The sequence below is a fragment of the Zootoca vivipara genome, chromosome 6 (assembly GCF_963506605.1).
Source record: "Zootoca vivipara chromosome 6, rZooViv1.1, whole genome shotgun sequence".
Lineage (NCBI taxonomy): Eukaryota > Metazoa > Chordata > Lepidosauria > Squamata > Lacertidae > Zootoca > Zootoca vivipara.
Window position 1 is genome coordinate 88840581 of NC_083281.1, and position 22405 is coordinate 88862985.

Here is a 22405-nt window from a genome sequence, read left to right on the forward strand (position 1 = left end):
TGTCTTCAGGTATGGAATCCTGGATCTTCAACTGGGCTTCCAGCTCCGCCAGCCTCTCCTCCTCGGCCTTCATGTCCTGGCGGGTCTCCTCACATCCCACACAAACCTCTGTCACCTGGGGTGTCCAAGGAAAACTCAGAAAATGTGTTTAAACAGGGCTTACAGCTGCTACAGCTCCCATAAACATCTCTCACCACTGCCCCCCCCCCATGCTGACTGGTGGGAGTTGGGGGCCAACAAGATATGGGGGACCATAGTTGAAGCAGGCCGTCACTTGTTTGCTGCCCCTGCTGCCCTCACCACAACCTGGCCGCCTTTGAGCACACATAGGGGGAGTCTGCGGCCCCCTCGCCAGCTATAGCTGGGCTGCAGTCTCAACCTTCCCTGCCCATGAGCCATGTTGCTCCGACAGGAACGGCGGCGGCCCTGAAACTTGAATGGGGCCCCCTTTGCAACAAGCAACGACATCTGAATAACCATTGTTATCTTCTTCAATGGGATTCCATGACAGATCACATTAAAAACAAACAAACCACCACTACATTTCATATTTTTATTAAAATTGCTGCACTGGATTATCTCACATGCCCAAGTCGCTGGTGGGAATGAAACTTTCCTCTGCCTTATAGTTTTCGAGTTACCACAACGCTCCACTTTTACCACACCTGCGCTACTCACGCTCAAACTTTGGGGTTGTTGAAATATATACAACAACAAAAGAATCAGAGTCCTACTCTCGTGGTTCGTGTAGCTCAGTGTTGCCCACACTGCCTGGCAGCAGTGGCTCCGCAGGGTGCAGGCAGGAGACACTCTCAGCCTTACCTGGAGACATTGCTGCGGATCGAACCAGGGTCCTTCTGCAAGCCAAGCAAGGGCTCTGCCACAGAGTGGTGGCCCTCTATTAAGTTGCCCGATACAGAGGCAGGCCCTTGGTCCTGCGAGCTCAGCGTGGTTGACACTGACCGGCAAGCAGCTCTCTCCAGGAATTCAGGTAGGGAGTCTTTTCCCAGCCCTCCCTGGAGATGCTGCCAGTGGGGACTGAACCTGGGGTTTCTGCATCCAGAGCAGGTGCTCTAGTGCTGAGCTGCGGCCCTTCCTCCACATAGCACAAGTAGGGTCACGATCCCCACCGGCCTGTGCCTGCCTGCCACCCGCGCACTGCTGTTCCTCCCTGCCTAACTCTCCAAAGTTGCCTCCCTTTTGTTTCAACAGCAGGCAAACTCAAAAAGCTGAACTTGCACCACAAAGCTCTAGAGGTCCCCCATTAGATGCCCATTCCCTCGCCTGCTCATGAAAGACCAGGTCCCATTTCTTGCCTGTTGGTGCCCCACACACCCTGCACCAGCCCCCCAAGGAGCGAAACCTGCTCTCACCTTCATCTGGAGCATGTCTAGAAGGGCTAAGTGGTCCTTGATTTTTTCCTGGGGAACAAGACAGATAGGTTTGAGGGCTGGAATAGGCGCCCACAAAGGCCGTCTCCCCAATATATCCAGCACACACACCCCTTGCAGTGAAGGGACAGACACTCGGGACCCCCATCCTCACACAGAGAGATCACAGAGAGATCAGGGAAGGCTGCCTGGGTGGCTTAGGTAGTGGCAGGAGAACTTTTGTCAGGGGTAAGGATGTTGTTGTCCACCACTACCATCCCTGACCACTGGCCACAATAGGTGTTGAGGGAGGTGGCCCTCAACTTGCCCTTGGCAACGAGTTGTGCCCGGCCGCCCAGAGCAGCCAAGCAGCAGTCTGGGGAGTGTGCAGGCAGGCTCCTAGCCACTCCTAGCCAGAGTGGAGAGAGGTGTGATTTCTGCCCCGCCCCCCGCCCCCCGCCCCGGGTCTGTGCTGTTGGCGGGGGCCAACCCTACACCTGCCATCTTTCAAATAAGTTTTTTTAAAAACTATTTTTGGGAAATTCGCAAACAAGGGTTGCCATATGCCCAGGTTTTCCAGGACACTTTTTGTCGATTGTCGGGAAATCCACCCAGATGCTGTTTTCGGCGGATGAACCCTAGATATCCTGGACGTATGAAGCAGCTTGAGAAGCCTCTGCTCCTGGCAGATTCTCTTAGTCAACAACCCTGTTCAAATCATGCCTCCTACCCAGGCCATTCCAAGTGCCTCTTTAAGGATCCAGCTCTATGAGCTACAGGAGCACCAGGATGGTGACAGAAGAAATCAGTGGAGTCCAAGCTCACAATCTCCCCCAAAGCTGGTGGTTCTGCCTCCATGTGAGACACTCCTTCATTTCAGTTAGACAAGGTGTGCTCTTGGGGCATTTGAAGAAGAAATAAACACAGCAGCAACAGCAGCATGCTGCCTTTCTGGGACCCATGTCTGCCTTTGCCGGGCCACAAAGTGGGGAACCCCAACTTATATATCTGGGGAAAATAAGGGGCCTCCAGGACAGAGCTGGAGGTGGAAGCCACCATTTTGCAGTCCCAGAGGAAAAACCCCACCCTACCACGACTTCCCTAAGCCAAGTTGCTCCCCATTCACCTTTTCTCCCAGGAAAGACATTGTAGAGAAAGAATGAACCCAAGAGGATATAAAGGCTTCAAAGAAAGAAGGAAGGAAGGAAGGAGGTGTTGCACACACACACCCCCATCCAAAAAGCCATCCATCCACAGCAAGAAGGTGGGAGGGAAACTCACCAAGTTCTTCTCTAGGAGGTCAACTGTATGCATGCTGTCTGCACACCTAGAAAGGGAAATAATCCAGTCAGTGTCCTGAAGAAAAACAACAGATTTTCAACCCCGAAGAAGGGACTGAGAAGATGAGGCAGGGGCAACAACACTTTTACCAATGCAGAAAGAAGTTTTAGTTGCAAGCAAAAAGGGGAATGAAACAAACCAGCCACACAAGCAGGAAAACTTGGGGGATGTTGTGAAGAAGTCTCAGATTCCAAATTCATCTTTTTTTCACATAAGCAGCCCCCCTCCCCATACCTTTTTATTCTGTAATTTATCTCTTCTCTGGAACCCACAAATATACCTTAGCATATAGATTTCATTCTTGCTGCTGGAATAATTTGTGCTGCATTAGGTGTTTCTGCGCTGCGTTTTCCACAGACATTACTTCTCTCTTATCACATGGTACCCAGTCATTTTTACGGCACTAAAACTTTTTTTTGGTTTTGGCTTGTGGACAACTTTGAATATGGGTTTATTTTCCATTCCTCATTCTATACTTTTGGCCAAATAAATGCTTGGACTCAGCCTGGGTGCCAGATGTAGATATAGCAGCGCTGAATCAGTTTCTTGACCAGGAATCACCTGGGGAGAAGAACCATGTAGTACGAAAGAAGGTGGTACTGCCTGACGGCAGATGAGTGCAAGCTGCTCCTCCCATGCGGTATGGTGAACAGGCAAAGGCTAGGTTTAGGATTTCAGGCTTGGATGGCAAGGAAAATTGTGGCATTTTGCAAGACGTTTGAAAAGCAAGGGAGGAGGAGGGCCAGTAGAACTCTTGGTGGGCTGGCTGGAGCAGGCTGTAACACAGGGACAGGCAGCATGGCTGGTTCCTCTGCTTGTAGACATAAGCCTGCTGCTCCTAACAATAATAGAATCGTAGAATTGTAGAGTTGGAAGGGACCATGAGGGTCATCTAGTCCAACCTGCAATGCAGGAATCTTTTATTCAACGTGGGGTGTGAACCTACAATCTTAAAGAGTCTCATGCTCTACTGACTGAGCTAATTGGTCCAGAAGATCAAATAATCTTCTGCAGATATGAATGCTCTGAACACTCTCTCCCCTGTAGACTCAGGGTGTGTGTGTGTGTGTGTGTGTGTGTGTGTGTGTGTGTGTGTGTGTGTGTGAATAAACCATACATCATAAAGACACTACAGTTTCTGTTGTGGCCAACTTCCAAAGGAAACACAGACCTTGGGTAAACACCAAGATGATTGGAATCTCACACAGCTCAGAGATTGGGGTGGTACCGGTATGTACCAATATAATCACCACTTAATAGAGTCTTTCATTCTTATTTTCTTACATTTCCATCACATTTCGCTTCTGCATTTTACAGAAGTACATTTACATTTTCCTTCTCCAAGATTTGTTTGTGCCTATATACTTTTAATTATTTTAAATATTCTTTCTGGATTATGCTTGCATTGTTCACACAAACAAATGCTTCTAACCACCTTGTCTAATATAAAGTTCTACAAAACTGATTCCCGCCTCTGGTCACACCCAGCAGCAACTCTCTTCCCCACTGGAACAAACTGCAAACCTCCCCTTCACACCCACTCCAATCTCTTCACTTGCCAGTAACTCCCCATCGTGCCTCCCCAGAGAGGTTTACCCAGTGCAGGGTTGTTGCATTCTTTACTTTAAGTTTCCTCAGGAGTTTAAAAAAACCATGCTGTTTCCAAAGCCAAAATTTTTATATGGGGTTTTGTGTTTTTTGTGTGTGTTTTTTTTACAGTTGCCGCTTTAATTTATACCGTCCATAGGTGCAATAAACACGCACAATTATTTATGCCAGAAGCCATTCTGGGAACTTGCCCGTTGAAATGCTGCCCCTGGGTATCAGTTATTATTTTTTGCATAAATCCACAGGCTGAAGGCAGGCTACTTTCCAGGGTTGTCGTAACCCAGCTTCACCGCACACAAGCTGAAAATAATAACCGCACGGGTTGCGGCTGCAGGACAAGTTCATTTAAACTTACCAGCTTATTTATGGAAGTACTTATTAAAGTATTTATGCACTCCCCCACCCCCCGCACAAAACACCAGGGCGGAGCAAAGCAAAGCAAAGCAAAGCAAAAAAAACACACAGGAGACTTCGGAAAGTTTTGCGGGTTTTTCCCACGCCCGCAGAACGCAGCTAGCCAATCAGAGCTCGACGCCCCCCCCCACAAGCCTCGGATGTTCTCCTGCCAGGCCGGAGGCGGCAACTACCATCACAGCCAGTGACTTTGGCTCTGATTCTAAGGGAAGCTAGGGATCCCAGGTGTCCCTCCCCCGAGACAGGAAACGCCCTTCTAGAACTGCCAAGCTCTATGGCGATCAAGCCGCTTACCCGTCCGCCATCTGACTCCTGTTGTAACCAGCCTTTCGCTCCGCCTCTCCCTTCCTCTCTATTTGAATCATCCCTCCCGTTTCCCGGCATCCCCCGTGCACCCTGATTTGCGGCAGGTGGAGCGCGGAGGATGCCGGGAGGCGGCTTGTTCAAAAGGGAGCCCCTTCCGGAGGAGGACAAACGAGAAGCGTCGGCTAGAGCGGCAAGGTGGCCGGTGGCTACAGTCCAGAGCAGCGTTTCCTGTTTCTTGTGAGACGTCTTCCTATTACCCTCTTTAGAGGGGGTCAAAGCTAGCAGCTTCTCCTTAGGAGGCCGCTATCGAACCCCTTTTAGAGGACGAATCCAAGGGGCAATTAGCCTGTTTGCTTGAAGACCTCCCACCCTTTCCCCAGAAACAGAAGACAATGCAACACAGGAATATCAGGCTCTGTTTAAAAAACCTTGGATAGATGTGCATGGATTTCAGTGTTTCGAGAGAGGGAGAAAAACTTTCCCATCCAGTCCATTATCCTATTCTCACAATAGCCAACCAGATGCACATGATGTGAAACTCTCAATAAGAATTTGAGCACAACAGCCCTCTCCCCTCCTGTGGTTTGCAGCAACCTGCTTTTGTGGTTTTCAGAAGCATTGCTGGCTGTGGTGGCAGAGCATAGGCATCGTGGCTAGTGGCCTTTGATAGCCCTCTCCTCCCTGAATTTATCTAATCCTCTTAAAATGCCATCCAAGTGGGCACCCCTGGCTCCTGTGGGAGTGAGTTCCATAGTCTGACTATGCTCTGCCTGAAGAAGTACCGGCACTTTCTTTTATCCGTCCTGAATCTTCCAACACTCAGTTTTGTTGGATTTCCACGAGTTCTGGTGACTTGCCGGCAGAGGGAGCTCTTGCACCAGCAAATCATCCCAGCCTGACTCAGGAATGCTGGAGCTTAACACACGTTTTTCTCAAGGGATCCCTCTTCTCCATGGTAATCTTCCAGGATGCAGCCATGGCCTTCAGTTTCAGCAGGGATGGACAACCTCACGTTCAGGGTTCCAATGTGACCCTTGAGACTGTCCTCAAGCCACACCCCTCACCAGCTCTTGCAAGTCTGGAATGTCCCCTTGAACTACAGTACAGTATCTGACCTTTTTGCCAGGCTGTAGAAAGTACCGTAGCCTCCTGTCCAAAAGATAAGATTTATCGCTCTGCCACTTTTGCCCACTTCTGGTATGCGGCCCCCTGGAAAGTTTCCCAGAAAGGAAGGTGGCCCTCTGGCTGAAGAAGGCTCTCTCACCCTGGATCCTGCCATCGCCTCTGCTCCTGGATCTGCCCTCTGTGTGTGCTCTTCATCAGGGGCAAGGCAGCCTAAACAGCGGCTGAGCTGCTGCTCTTTGAGATAGCCAGCATCTGTGCAGGCTGTATAATTGCTTTGTAAGAATTGCATATAGAACTTGCATGTCATGTCTTTTTAGACTGTCAACCTTGATGGGCAGGGACCACCTTAAGCATAGCTGCCAAGTTTTCCCTTTTCTCGCGAGGAAGCCTATTCAGCATAATGGAATTTCCCTTTAAAAAAGGGATAACTTGGCAGCTATGCTTAATGCTGACTTTTGCAAGCCTTTTTGGTTAAAGGGCGAGGCATTGATAAATGCCTAAAACAAACAAACAAACAGCGCCGATCCTCCCTCTTTCTCTTTTGCGCAACCTCTACCCCTGGAAACTTGCCTGTCCTGCTGGTGGGTGCTGGAGTTGCACTCTATGGCAGAGCCACCTCCCTTGCCCACTGGGCACCATGAGCTGGTGAGAGAGTGGAGAGGAACAGCCCCTGTTTGTTTACCTCCCCTAGGAGCTGGCCCTGATTCATACCCTACTCACAGGGAAGTAGTGCAAGGTGTGGCCCGGCTAGCGTCTTTCTTAAAGCAGCAGCAGCTGCTGCCACCCATCAACCTGGCTTCCTGGTTCTGCTCAGGGCTTGCTTGAGGCCAGGGTGCATGGTGGGTGCGGTTTCCTCTCCCTTCTTCCTGGGGGCAGGGAGTGCTTTATGCCAGGCCAAAGAGGGTGGCCGCTTTCCCCAAACACATACACTTGTTCCTTTACCAGAGGTGGGGCAGGCTGAATTCCAACAGGTGCAGCTCACGCACACAGAATATTGTGTTGATGGCCAAGAACTTTAGATGCCCCTCCCAAAAGCATCAAGAAAATTTTGCAGGGCTGTTTACCTGCGGGGTGGGTGGGTCAAAAAGGCTCCTTGGCCTTCCGGAGGCAAGATGGTGCGGGTTGTAGCCAACCAAGTCCTATTCACAGCAGATCCATTTAAATTAATGGACCTAAGTTAGTCTTGTCTATGGACTTCATTGAGTTTATTCTGAGTAGGATTAACATTGGCTGGCTACAACATGTAGGATTGGGATGGAGACAGTGGGTTGTAGCCAATGTTAATGCTGCTCAGAGTAGACCCACTGAAGTTAACAGACAACATTAGCTTAGGCCTTGTTATTATAGTAGGTCTGCTGTGAGTAGGACTGAGTTGACCACAGCCCAGAATACTGGAATATATGGGCTCTCCCAGGGTTTCATCTAGCAGTGCTTTCCTCTTGAGCTCTCATTTGCTATGAGAATACAATCGCACCTTGGAAGTCGAACGGATTCCGTTCCAGAAGTCCGTTCGACTTCCAAAATGTTCGGAAACCAAAAGGCAGCTTCTGATTGGCTACAGAAGCTCCTGCAGCCAATTGGAAGCCGTGGAAGCCCCATCGGACGTTTGGGTTCCAAAGAACATTTGCAAACCAGAACACTAACTTCTAGGTTTGCGGCGTTCGGGGGTACCAAGGGGTTCAGGATCCAAGGTACGACTGTACAGCCTCCAGCTGCAGCAGACTCCTGAAAGGCTGCAAGGGACTAATAGGAGGAAAAGGCACCATCTTCCGGCTTCCTTCCCAGAGGCATCCATACCGGATGCCTGGCTAGATGCCCAAACACACCCCTGGACTCATCCTGCAGGAGTTGCTATAGAAACAAAAGAAGGCTGCACTTGTTGAATTTCTGCCTGACGGGAAGCTTATTTAAACCACAGGGGCCCAACTGTCCAGAGGAGCCACTGACACACTTTGCAATGCCAAGGCCAGGCCTAGGAAGAAGATGGAGCAATGATGAGGACAAAGAGTGCCTCTGAGCAACCACATCCCAAACCCATATCTCTGGTTACAGGTAGGTCTGACGTAGTCGAAACAAAATAAAAAAATTCCTTCCAGTAGCACCTTAGAGTTTGTCATTGGTATGAGCTTTCGTGTGCATGTACACTTCTTCTGGGTCTTCTTTGGAAATGAATCATTTCTCCGTCACGGCTTGAGGCTGCTGTTGTGCCACTGCCTCATGACGTCATCACTACCCTGTTTCACTCTGCGTGATGTGACTGCATAACCATCAATTGCGTGCACAATTTCTCATCAGGCCAGATCGCCAAATGTTTAAGAAGCAGCTCGACTGCCTTTCGGCTCCGCCCAACGATATGCGTCAGGAAGGCTTGTGGCAACACGCAAAAGCCTCGTTCCCGTAAGGTACGGCAGGTGCCCATTTTGCCACCCTCCTCTTCAAGGGGCCCCTAGTTTTCTAGAGACCCTTTCCCGGCCCCTTGCTCTCAGAGCTGCTACACAGGACCAACACTGTCAGCTAACCCCAGGAATCTCTTCCGCAAAGGACAAATCCAGGCCATATCTTGGAGGAGCTAGAACAAGCCAAGGCTGTCATTGTGCCTGCAGCTGGCAAAGGCCATATGACATATGGCATCTGCTGGCCAGCCAGGGCAGGCCTCCCCGCCCTGCCTGGACCCCTGGAGAGGCGCTGTTAGGCAGTGCAAGGAGGACCAGCACTGAATGAGAAGGACCAGGAGGAGGACTTGGCTTCGGACTAGGGGCAGAGCAGGCTGGCCCATTAGGGCAAAGGGGGAACTGCCTCATCAACCTCAGCCAGCCCCACCCCACCCTGGTCTGCCTCATAACGGGGCCCTGCCTGTCAGCTCCCTCTTTCTCAGTGTTCCTCGAGGAGGAGAGGAGGATGGGGGCAAAACTGAAGGAGTTGGCTCAGCCAGTCATGGACTCTGCTTATCTTAAGGGGCACCAGCCACCAATGAAGGGGATTTTTTTGATGTTATCATCACCTGGATAGGAACTCAAAACTGGCATCCAAGGTTATGCCATGGTATATGGTGTCTGTCTTCATTAAAATACGATTGAATCATTGTGTCATCCTTTTCAACTCAAGGACTCAGCTTCAATCACCAACAGCATCAACCCCCGGAGAGTTGCTGCCTGCCAGTGTCAACCAGCACAGCGTAGGAGGCAGAAAAGTTCATTTTCTTCCTCTGTTCTGACTGCCGTTGGCAGGCCTGGCTGAGGAAAGAAAGAAAGAAAGTTAATTTGGTCGTTGGTTATGGAAAGCCGAGAATGAGAAATTAGATGTGAGTCTGGCCAGCTGGAGCTGTGTTGACCAATGAAGAACAAAACCCAAAAGGAATGTTTGGGGGATACTTCCAGGGGAGTGGCTATGTTCATCTATCAGGAGTAACAGATGTTCTTGTGGAAAAGGTTTATTAATAATAATTAGTAATCTGACTTTTAAACTTTGCTTATTTTATGTATCTCCCTGTTTCTGCTGTGATAACTGGGCTTGAGGTTTCAAACTTCTGCATTCTTGTACCCTGAGCTGCTGCTGCTGCTGCTACACATTAATCACAGCCTTTGGCCGGGACAAACAAACATAAGCTTTAAAGGGAAGCAAATTTATTACATAAGATGCTTTTGCAGACGAGGTGCTCCTCAGGTGCACGAAACTGGCAGGAATATATAAGCTGGCGGGTGAAGAGGAGAACATTGAAGATGGCAGAGTCAGGAGGCGATGAAATGCCAATAGGACAGAGAAAATCCAACTGAAGCTTAGCCTACAGATGCAGAACAAGCACACTGAACATTCACAGCAACAGCAACTGGGAGTAATAAAAATGCCTGTTAACACCTGAGGAGCAGGGAAAGGTTGTTCTGATTTCTCACAGTGCCACTTCCTAGGAGCAAAGATGCCCCTTGAGGGAACTAGCCATCTTTCCTGGCCCTTCAGGGTTTAATGTTTGGGCTCAAGATAGCAACTGCTGCCCGCTGTCTCCGATCTCAGCCCAGCTATGATTTGCAAGAGAGATTGGGAAGGGGGCACCAGCCCTTGGTACAGCCTCTTAGGTAAGCCAAGTGTGTAGGGCCACCTCTGTTTAGCCTGGCTGCAGGTGCCTTTTCCTTGGTGACTCCCTCCCCCCTCCTCTCTCCTGGTTCATTCATTATTGATTTTATTGATTTATTCATCACCTTACCACCATCTCAAGGCAAATTGCCTATACTATAATTAGAAACCATGGGGGAAAACAAAAACAAGGAACACATTTAAAAACCAGGCTGAAACCCCAACAAGTCGGCACTCGTGGCAAAGACCCCTTTATCCACCTGGGGATGAAGCCAATCAGAACAAAAATGCCTCCAGTTGTTTCCGGAAAGTGTAGACCAGGCATCCCCAAACTGCGGCCCTCCAGATGTTTTGGCCTACAACTCCCATGATCCCTAGCTAACAGGACAAGTGGTCAGGGAGGATGGGAATTGTAGTCCGAGAACAGCTGGAGGGCCGAAGTTTGGGGATGCCTGGTGTAGACCTGGAGGAGCTCCTGTAGTGTCCTGAGAGGAGAGATGCTGTTCCACAGAGCAGGGGCAGCCATTGGGCAGGGGAAGCTCTCCTGTCAACCAGATGAGAGAGGCTGGGCCCTTGGAGAGAGGCACCTGAAACAGCAGACGTGTCTGCCAAGGGGCAGGGGGCGAAACTGCCAATGGCCCATTATCCTTGGCGTGCGGGTCCTGATGCTGCCACAGCCCTGCATCCTCCTCAAATCTGAGGAGGGTCTTTTAACAACCAAGGATGCCCCTCCGCAAACCACGAGGGTGTCTCTCCACCCTCGGAAGGAAACCCTCTTGCTTTGGGCCTGGTCCCAATCCTGTCCAAAAGCAGCCCACAGGCGAAATGCTGCTGCCAGGCACTCGAGGAGATGGCTGGCACCTCCTGGTGCCAAGAGGGATCCTGGCAGGGCTGCTGGGGTTGTGGGCAGCCCTGCGGGTGGCGCTTTCCACAGTTGCAGGTAGCAACAGCAACAGCAGCAGCGGTGCCAGAACTGTGGAAAAGCTTCCTCTTGCCTGCACCTCCTGACACCTCCCTCCCCGTTTCCCAGATGTGGAGGTGATGAAAAGAGCCTGCCTAGCTGCAAAGGAAGCTGTGTGTGCTGGTGTGTGTGCAAAACCTGTCAGCACTCAGGGGGCTCCATCTGGGGGACACGTCCCCGTGCATGGGAGAGGGGGAGCTTAGCTCCCCTCCCAGGTTGCCTCTCTCCCCACCTCTTGGCCAATACCTTGAGGGCTGGGCACGGTAGGAGGTGCGTGCCTGCGGCGGATTGAGCTGCACCCAAGGAGGGCTCCTTTCCCAGCGAGGAGGTGCCAGAAAAGCCCCTTTCTTTGAACTAGAAACATTTCGGGCAGCCAGAAGTGCGCAAGGGTTGGTTGAGCATGGAGAAGGAAAGCACCCTTCAGGACACTCTTTCCTAGGTTATTGCTTCACGTCTTCTGAGCCTAAGATGGGGCGTTTCAGGTAGGCTGAGCGACCCCCTGAGCATCACTCCTGCCGCTCTTCAGGCCTCTACAAAAGCCCAGAAATCATCACTGTGTGAGGGCAGCACAAGAGCAGGAAGGGTAACATATGTGGCCCTCCAGATGTTGTCGGACTCCAGCTCCCTTTGTGCTTCCATGCTGGCTGTTGGGAATCCTGCAACTTCTACAGGGCCATGGGTCTCCCATGCTTGAGTTAGACCAACACTTGCTTTTACTGCGCCACCGCAACTCCTGCATCACAACTCTGCCTTCTTTTAATGAGGGGATGGACTGTGTTGTAGCAAGCTATAACTCCCACCACAATCATCTCTGACCATTGGCCATGTTGGCTGTTGGGACTGCTGGGAGCCCAGCAATGTCTCACAGGAGGGGGCAGGTGTCCCCCCAACCCTGGTTTAAGAGGGTAACCCAAGGATTACATTTCAATCATATTTCTGTGGCAAGTCTAAGGGTTTAACAGCTGAGTCAGAAACCAGGAGGTTGGAGCAGTGAGCAATCTTATAACAAGAATTTGGTGGGTCTGGTTTTTTACACACTCTTTGCCCCCCACCTCCCTTCTCTCTCCAAAGTGTGTGGGGAAGGGACCCAGTCTTCCCCCTCCCCACCTGGTTCTAACGCCTCCAGTGATTCCCGTGGCTTTAAGGTGCAGCTGGCGAGAGTATCCATTTCTTACTTGTGATTGCATCACACATCAGAAGCAAAAAAAGGGTCATAAAAAAATCGGGGGTGGGGGCCACGGAATCCAGCGAGTATCATAAAATTTTGAATAGGTTTTATTTATGGTCCAATAAATATGGAGCGCAACAGGCCGTGCAGTTTACAAGATGCATAACGCAGATGGGTTTGGATGGGTGTGTGTGTGGAGGAATGAAAAACGACCTGTGGTCCGTCCGTCCCCCCCGCTGCCCACTGTGGGCTTGTAAATAGTATCCCCGCCTCAGTTTTAAGGGGCTCTACATGGGACCCTTGAACAGTGATCCATTAAACTTTTCACGGGCCTTCCGTGGGGAGTGTCACGTTTACAAAACCGCCGTTATTCTCAACTCGGGAGCAAACATCCAAAACCAGTTTCCAGGAGGGAAACTGAGGCACTGGCATCTCCTCCTCTTTGGATTTAAAGAGAGGGATGCTTGGACTGTTTGGTCATGTGAATGTAGGGGCCGAACAACAATGATGGCTGTTTCCTGTCCAGAAAGCCAAGTCAGGAAAAACGCTGAAGACCCTCTGCTGAAGACCATTCTGGGGGCTGGAAAAATGGAGACTATTTATGCTTCTGGATGCATGCATGTATTCTCCCAAAAAATCCTGTGAATGGCAACAGCAGCACCCTTAACAAACTACAGTTCCCAATATTCTTTTTTTTTTTTGGAGGGGGGGCGGAATCATTGTATGGCATGTTTGCAAAGATGCCCTTTGTTCTTGGGCACCTAGGCCCCAAAGAACCCAAGGAAGGCTGCTTCCAAACAGGTGTTTATTATGGGATGGATGCTTCTCATGAATTCCACAGCATCCACACAACACCATTGGCATCAAATGCAGCCTGCATCTCCCCTCCCCACCATATTTAATCTGGATCTACATTTTCCAGGGAAAATCCAGTTAGTTAAGAAAAAAGCAACACCCCGTTGTTGTCAGCAACATCCCATTTGCACAATTAAGTTCCTGTCTGGAAATAACCTAAGCAGTACTCATAGAGAGCTGCTTTATACTGAGACACACCCATAGATGGTATCTAACGCCGAGTAAATTGGCAAAAACGTATAAATCAAAATCAAATCAGTGTTGGAAATGCAAAGAGAAGTAAGGTCCTTTTTATCATATGTGGTGGTCTTGTAGTACGGTTAAAGCTTACTGAGAAACGATATATAATGAACGGAAAAAGATGTTTAAAATAACATTTGTTAAAAAAACCAAAACCCAGAAGCTTTCCTTTTGGGAATTTTAGAGGTAGAACTACCTAAACAGTACAGAAATTTATTCATGTATGTAACTACAGCAGCAAGAATGTTATTTATCCAAAAATGGAAAGAAGAAGAAGTCCCGATAAAAGAAGAATGGATACAAAAACTTATGGAATATGCAGAAATGGTGAAACTTACCGGAAAAATAAGAAATCAAGATAAAAATTTTTTTCATAAAAGAATGGAAATGGTCTACTGAATATTTACAAACTGTAAACACATTGGCAGGATTATTGCAAAAGCCTGCAGTTTCATAAGAGTATGTATTTAAAGTACAGTAGATGAATAAAATAATAAGTTAATTTAGAATATGCAGGAAATGTAAAAAAATATATATTAAGGCACCACAGAAAGAAGAGAAAGCTAAGTTTTGAAATCTTGGAATGATTGTAAAACTATTAACATCTATACAACTGAAAATTATAAATTATAAATTTTACACACACACACAGAGTCAGAACCCTGGTCCATCTAGTGCAGTATTTTCTACCTTGACTGGCAGTAGGATTGAACATGAGACCTTCTACATGCCAAGCAAATGCTTTCTGCCCACTGAGCGGAGGCCCTTTCCCTGAAGGCGCTTAAGTCATTGATTTCAACAAGCCTGCCCCGATGTGTATGACTTGCCTTGGGCAGCATCAGCCCATGCTTAACAAATGACTCTGAGGCACTTAGAAATCAGGAAGTGCATGATAAAATTTGCTTGCACGTCCTGGCATGTCCTCTTGCAAGATTTAAAGTGGTCAGTTTGAGAAGAACCTGTCCTGTCTCCTCTCTGTTCCTAATTCCAAACCTGGGAGTCACCTCTCCTTGCTTTGCTTTCTGAATTAAGAGGCCACAAGATACTTCTCAGCACCTTCAGAATCTTAACTGATCGTGAGTTTGAGCAGCCTAAAACGGATTAAGGCTACAATCCTAAATGCAATTACTAGGGCAGGGGTAGAGACCCAGGTGGCGCTGTGGTTAAACCACTGAGCCTAGGGCTTGCTGATCAGAAGGTCGGCGGTTCGAATCCCTGTGACGGGGTGAGCTCCCGTTGTTTGGTCCCAGCTCCTGCCAACCTAGCAGTTCGAAAGCACGTCAAAATGCAAGTAGATAAATAGGAAGGTAAACAGCGGGAAGGTAAACGGCGTTTCCATGTGCTGCTCTGGTTTGCCAGAAGCGGCTTTGTCATGCTGGCCACATGACCTGGAAGCTATACGCCGGCTCCCTCGGCTAATAATGCGAGATGAGCGCGCAACCCCAGAGTCGGTCACGACTGGACCTAATGGTCAGGGGTCCCTTTACCTTTACCTAGGGCAGGGGTAAGGAAACTCATTTGGCGAAGGGCCAAATGCGGCCCTCCAGGCCTCCCTGACTGGCCCTCAGGACTCTGCCCAGGCCACACATCTCACTGCTCTGCTTCATGGTCTTCCCAAGTGTAGAAATCACACCTCTCCACTCCGGCTAAGAGTACATAGGAGTTCGCCTGCCCTTCTGCGCCCTCTCTGGGACGCTCCTATGCTGTTCTATACCCAGGTTCTAAATATGAGTTAATGTGCGCCATATTTCTTAAAGTAGGGCTGCCATACGTCCGTAATCTCCCGGACGTAGTCGGGATATGTCCGTCGAAAATTGCGTCCAGGTGGAATTTTTGAAAACCATTTAAAATGTCTGGGGAAACCTATACCGAAAGGGTCGAATTCTTGGTGAAATTCTGAAAAAAATAGCTCATTTTTTTGTGATTTCAGGGTAAAACGTTTGTGGTGCCCCAACACCCACAGCCCGTCAGGCCTATGCCCTGAAATCTTGCTACCGCTCAAGACTGGGGGGAAACGCGCAACCTCTGAAGCAATATATTCCGGAGTTTGCTGTTGTTTCCCATGAAAAGCCCCCTCCTCCTTTTTACCCCCTTCCACCTTCCTTCTGCCAAGGATGCCCAAGGCCGGGGAGGGAAAGAGGGCGGAAAACTACACCTGGGAGGGTGAGCCTCAATGGCACATGCAGTCTCTCTTTCCCGCCCTTTTATTTTTGCTGCCGGCCCCTTCCCATTGCTGAGGGGCAGAGAAGGCGAGAGGGAGGGGGAAATGGCGGGAAAAAATGAGAGCGGCAGAAGGAAAAATAGCAAAGCGGTTCGAAAGGAATAGAGAAAATGTAAGAACCGCTGAGGAAAACGAAATCAGATGAGGTGGAGAGGGCTAAGAAACAGGAGGGTGAGGGGAGATAAAGTGGTTGAAAGTGGGGGAAAGATGAAAGTGAGGGAATGTCAGGCTAGAAAAGAGTCTTCTAGAAAAAAGGGATGGGAAGAAGCCTGCCTGAGGCTCTGAAGGGATTTTGTGGGCGTGTGGAATTAAGAAGTCAAGGTGGAAAGGGAAGCTGAGGAAGGAGGAGAAGGCGGCATTTCGAAGCTCAAGGGAAGGGAAAGAGGGAGAACCTGAGGAGATGAGAGTTTGTTGGGTGGGAGAAAAGCAGCATAAGAAAAGAAGGGGGAAAGAGAGCGCCGAGGGGGGAAACAGCTAGACGAAGGCATGCCAAGAAAGGTCTCTCAGAAAGATGATGGAAATAGGAAGGAGGGTGGCAAAGAAGCTGAAGTGTAAAGAAAAGAAGGTGAGCGGGGGACATGCAGTGAATGAAGGAAAGCTTCAAGAAACAAGCAGGAGGGGGAATATGAGGCAGGAATAAGGAAGAAAAGGTGGTTAAAGAAGCTGAGGTAGAAATCAAGAAAGTGAATGAAGGAAAGCAGGAAGGAAGGAAGGAAGGAAGGAAGGAAGGAAGGAAGGGGGGTATACAATACTAATGCCTCACATCAAATGTAACTGATCTGTAGAAATGACACCAAGACCTGGAAAAACAAAAGAGACAATGCACATGCTTTTGTAACCTAAGAAACTCCTTAAGAAAAATTATTTTAAAAAGAAAAAGAAAGAATGAGGGAAATCTGAATTGCTGTGACCCAAAGACCCATCTAGATTCCAAGGCATTGTGCCCTCTCTCATGTCTTTCCTCACCCTCCTCAAACTTAGAAAAAAAAGCAACCTCACGAGGCAAAAAAATAACATGCTTGGACACAAAGCGTTAAAATGTGGACTTCTGCCTGGAAAAAGCGGGGCAAAAGGAAAGTGTGGATAAGCCCTGAGAAAAATCTACCCTTAAACTACCCTGAAGAAGGTGACTAATAGGAATTAGCAGGGACCTAGGTGGCGCTGTGGGTTAAACCACAGAGTCTAGGGCTTGCTGATCAGAAGGTCGGCGGTTCAAATCCCTGCAACGGGGTGAGCTCCTGTTGCTTGGTCCCAGCTCCTGCCAACCTAGCAGTTCGAAAGCACATCAAAGTGCAAGTAGATAAATAGGGACCGCTACAGCGGGAAGGTAAAAAGCGTTTCCGTGTGCTGCTCTGGTTCACCAGAAGCAGCTTTGTCATGCTGGCCACATGACCCGGAAGCTGTCTGCGGACAAACGCTGGCTCCCTCGGCCTATAGAGCGAGATGAGCGCCGCAACCCCAGAGTCAGACACGACTGGACCTGATGGTCAGGGGCCCCTTTACCTTTAACTAATCCGCACTAGCTGGTTTGAGTGTGTCTGCTAAATGTCTCCAAATGCAGTCAACTGACACTGTTTAACCACAGCACCATTGTTTCTGTCAGCGTTATTCAATTCTCCAACAATTACCCTTATTGAGCTTATGAAATGCTTTGTAACACATCAGCAGAAACATTATTATGGGCCTGCCTCTTTTATTCTCCACCCACGTCATGCAAGTTTCATTCCAGTGGCCTCTTGTCTGGAGATATTCATGATATGCATGGGAAACAGAGGACAGCTCTAGTCTCAGTGGAGTATAAAATTGTTTATTTGTACGATTAAATGGATTGCTCGTTTTTCTTCCTTCCAAAAAAGTGTGGCCACCTCTGGGGAATAAGCGGCAAACATCAGAGCTACATGGAGAAGGAACAGGGGTGGATAAGAATCTAAGTTACAGCCTCAAGGGCACCCAGAATGGCACCCAGCCACTCTTGAGATCTGCTGTTAGATGCCCTGAACCAGTTTTAGAAGTTTGTGCAGAGAGTTTGCAAACAGTTCCCTCTCACCCTCCATTGGTACAAGGTGAACTCCGAATGCCAGAAAGCTGCAGAAAAGTGGTAGATTGGACCATTTCATGGTGGGGCTGCTCCTTTGCATAAATCCAGATTGCAGCCTTGAGGGCTGCCTCCTTGCCACACAACACAAAACTTTGGCAGTGCCCCTCCTGCCATAAATCAAGGCGATGAAACATCTGCTGTATTTATCAAACCAATTAGGGAACATCTGGCTGCCGTTCCAAGATATTTCTTTCTCTCACATGCAGGCAGATATCCAAAAATAAACTCCCCCTCTTCCACACCCAGTCTGCCATGTGGCACAGACTTGCCAAAACAAAGCAATGTAACAGGTAGAAGAGAAAAGAGAGAGACATGAGAGAGACACCCTGGAATGGGATTGCTGCAGCAATGACCTGTTGCCAACTGCCTTCTCAAGTTAAGGGGTCAGTGCCGTTTGAAAATATGGGGCATCCATTTCATGATTTTGGGATAGGCAGGGGACGGAGGTGGGATGGACGTGTGTTTATGAGAGTTGGAGCAGCTGAGGCACTACATTAGACCTCTGACCAGCAAGAAATGCCAAAGTTTCTGTGGTGCACCATGGAAACGGCATGGCATTTAGTACTTTGGAAAACCTGATTTGTCCTGCTGCCAAAACTGTCCTGTAGTTTCTGCTTTCCTTTGAGTCCTGATTGTCCATGGAGTCACTCACAGCTACTCAGGGAGGATGGTGGCACAGCCTCTGATTTGGAACTAGCTAAGCATCAAGTGAGGAGGAATTAACCAGAGAAGCGGACACGGAACAATGGATTCAAACTACAGTACAAGAAGATTCTACCTAAACATTAGGAAGAACTTCCTGACAGTAAGAGCTGTTCAGCGGTGGAATTTGCTGCCAAGGAGTGTGGTGGAGTCTCCTTCTTTGGAGGTCTTTAAGCAGAGGCTTGACGGCCATATGTCAGGAATGCTTTGGTGGTGTTTCCTGCTTGGCCGGGGGTTGGACTGGATGGCCCTTGTGGTCTCTTCCAACTCTATGATTCTATGATAAAGAATCTCTTAATGAGGGTGAAAGAGGAGAGCGCAAAATATGGCCTGAAGCTTAACATGAAAAAACTAAGATCATGGCCACTGGTCCATCACCTCCTGGCAAATAGAAAGGGAAGAAATGGAGGCAGTGAGAGATTTTACTTTCTTGGGTTCCATGGTGACAGCAGACACGAAATTAAAAGACGCCTGCTTCTTGGGAGAGAAGCAATGACAAACCTAGACAGCATCTTAAAAAGCAGATACATCACCTTGCTGACAAAGGTCCATATAGTTAAAGCTATAGTTTTCCCAGTAGTGATGTATGGAAGTGAGAGCTGGACCATAAAGAAGGTTGGTCGCCGAAGAATTGATGCTTTTGAATTATGGTGCTGGAGGAGACTCTTGAGAGTCCCATGGACTGCAAGAAGATCAAACCTATCCATTCTTAAGGAAATCAGCCCTGAGTGCTCACTGGAAGGACAGATCCTGAAGCTGAGGCTCCAATACTTTGTCCATCTCATGAGAAGAGAAGACTCCCTGGAAAAGACCCTGATGTTGGGAAAGATTGAGGGCACAAGGAGAAGGGAACGACAGAGATGGTTGGACAGTGTTCTCAAAGCTACTAACATGAGTTTGACCAAACTGTGGGAGGCAGTAGAAGACAGGAGTGCCTGGCATGCTCTGGTCCATGGGGTCAAGAAGAGTCGGACACGACTAAAGGACTAAACAACAACAAGCATCAAGAGCATCACGAGATAGATGGAAGTGCTGTTGTGCGATTAAGACAGATAAACTATTGCCTTATCAAACGTCTACATGTCTCTATTCCAAGTAATGGCCAAATAAACATTTGCACTGTTGCATTTGTTCCCTGGCCAAGCCGGTTCAAGGCAGGTCAGGATTATGCAGGATGGGAAAGATCTCTGGGACACCAAGGTTCTTTCCACAGGAAGAAAAGGTTCTCGGGAAGCTTTTCACTGCTCACTTCTATAATTTAGTTGAAATGAGCTGCAGTCACCTTCCAAGCATGGCTCCTTGTCTTTCATGAGGTTGAGATTGCCACAGACCCTGAGGGCAATTCCTGTTGCATGTTGAAATTGGATCTCAAGACCAGCATCCTCCTCCCATTTTCAGAGGTGATAGAACTGTCAGAGTTGGGGGTTGAGAAAGCAAGTGCAGTAGCTGTAGCATTTTCCCACATTCTCCGTTGTGGAGCGCTAACCCACTCAATTTATGTATTTCCTTTCCCCCCCTTTTCCATTTGCAGAAATATGAAATCTGTGAATTTCAGTAGCACAACCAGTTTGGTGAGCCCCATGATTTCATCCCCAGACATGCAACAGCCTCTACTCATACTGTGATGCACATCAGATTGTTAACTTCACCTAAAAATGCACATTTAGTGGTGCAGATGCATAGCTGTTCTGCAGTCAACTTGAGTTAATGGCTCTTCTGGACACATTGGCAAATTGACCATGTTGTAACTTCAGACAGACTTCTTGTATGAAAAACCTCTGGATCTGGGCACAAAATAACTTGGATGTAAGACAGACCAGCTCGGCTTATTGTAGGGTTGTGCACCATGGAATCTGCAAATCTTAAAATCCATAGCAATGTGGGCAAAAGCAAGACATAATTAACAGCTAGCATAATGCCAAAAGGGCCCTGCTTGCATTCCTTGTGTTTTCAGTTGGACAGCTTTCTTCCTGTCCTAGGTTGTACTGCAAAAAAAATATATCCCCTCCTAATCCTTCCTACCATGTTCATCATTAACTAGAAATTAGTTTGACCAACAATGTCAAGATCAGCATGTTCTGAAACCTCTTGAGTTGCTAGAAGCTGGGAGAGACAAACAATGACGCCCCACTTCCCAGATCATTCTGAGGTTTTATTAAAGCACTTCTGAATGAGCTGCTTTATCCAGTCTCCTTATCATAAGAACTACATGGCTTGAAAAAGATGTTTAGATATACTTTTCCAAAAAAACCGGAAGCATTTTTGTTAGGAATAATAGGAGGAGAGATTAGAAAAGAAGATCAAGTATTGTTTATGTATGCGACAATCGCGGCTAGGACATTGTTAGCTCAAAAATGGAAATTACAGGAATTACCAACAATTGAGGAGTGGCAGACAAAAATGATGGACTATGCTGAACTTGCTAGGTTGACTTGCAAGATCCGCGACCAAGGTGAGACGAGGTTTCAAAAAGACTGGAGTAAATATGTGGACTATATGGAGAAAAACTGTAGATCTTTAAAAACACTTGCAGGATTGAAATAAATCCTACGAATTGACTAAAAAAGTCAAAAAGGAACTGCAAAAATGGAGTTAACAAGAAACCCGCAAGAAGGGAGGGGGGGGAGTTACAGCTCGGCAGAGCAAGATGTAAGATGAAAATATAAGATGTTTTGTATAAAAGATTGTTTTTTTATTTTAATTTGATAAATTGGAAAATGGAATAAAATTTATTTTAAAAAAAAGAACTACATGGCTGTTGCTGGGACTCACAGGAGGGGAGAGCATTGCTGTTGCACCCCAGTCCTGCTTGCGGGTTTCCCACAGGTATGAGGTACCGTAGGTCATTGTAAGGAAAGGATGCTGGATGAGGTAGGCCATTGGCCAGCAGGCCCTTACCTGAACCAATTCCTATTTGTCAGCAACCTTCTTGAGTGTGTGGTCCCCCGCCTGCCCGCCTGCCCACCTCCAGTACCGGGCTCGGCACTCCAGATCAGCCTGACTACTGCATAATAAAGTAATTTCTTGTGACTTGGAAACTATTAATGCAGTCAAAACAGCTATTAGCCTTTTTTTGCTGCCACATTACACAGCTAACTCATGTTCAGCTTGTGATCAGCTGCAATCCCAGGATCCTTCTCAGACGTTCTATTGCCAAACTGGGTTTCCCTCATCCTGTACCCATGTATTTGGGTTTTTGTGTGTACCTAAAATGCATAAGTTTACATTTGTCTCTGCTGAATTTCATTTTGTTTGTTTCTAACCACTTTTCCATTGGAGCCTAAGAAGCTGCCTTATAACTGAGCTAGCTCATTGTTCCACCCAGTTCACTGAATGGCAGCAGCTTGCACATGTGTTTTTATGTTGTAAACCGCCCTGTGATCCTCGGATGAAAGGTGGCATAGAAATTTAATAAATAATAAAAATAGAAACACTGCCAAGTTAGACCAACTAGTCCAGCATCCTGTTCCCACAGTGGCTCACTAGATGTGCCTAGGAAGCTGTCAAGCAGGGTATGAGTCCAACAACCCACCCTCCTTCCTACTTGTGTTTCTTGTAGCCCTGGGCCTAGCAGCTCTGTGTTTGAGCTCTGCTCGGGGCCCTTGCCAATTTCTGTGAATTTAAGGTTGGCAGGCATGGCCCTTTGAGCACTTTTGGGTTGTCAGAATTGGTTTCTATTATCCATTTTAGGCGATGGTAGGTGGCGCTGTGGTTAAACCACTGAGCCTAGGGCTTGCTGATCAGAAGGTCGGCGGTTCGAATCCCTGTGACGGGGTGAGCTCCCGTTGCTCGGTCCCAGCTCCTGCCAACCTAGCAGTTCGAAAGCACGTCAAAATGCAAGTAGATAAATAGGAACCGCTCCAAGCGGGAAGGTAAACGGCGTTTCCATGTGCTGCTCTGGTTTGCCAGAAGCGGCTTTGTCATGCTG

The 22405-nt window shown here is 48.2% G+C and overlaps 1 long non-coding RNA gene across 1 annotated transcript; it reads right to left on the reverse strand.

The window, feature by feature from the left end:
* On the reverse strand, positions 1-5067 carry LOC118086297 (uncharacterized). The gene is made up of 4 exons (XR_004692733.2): positions 5028-5067; positions 2652-2697; positions 1374-1421; positions 1-115 (listed from the first exon to the last, which is right to left on the reverse strand). It is a non-coding gene; the product is annotated as an uncharacterized LOC118086297 (long non-coding RNA).
* Positions 5068-22405: the final 17338 nt, after the last annotated feature.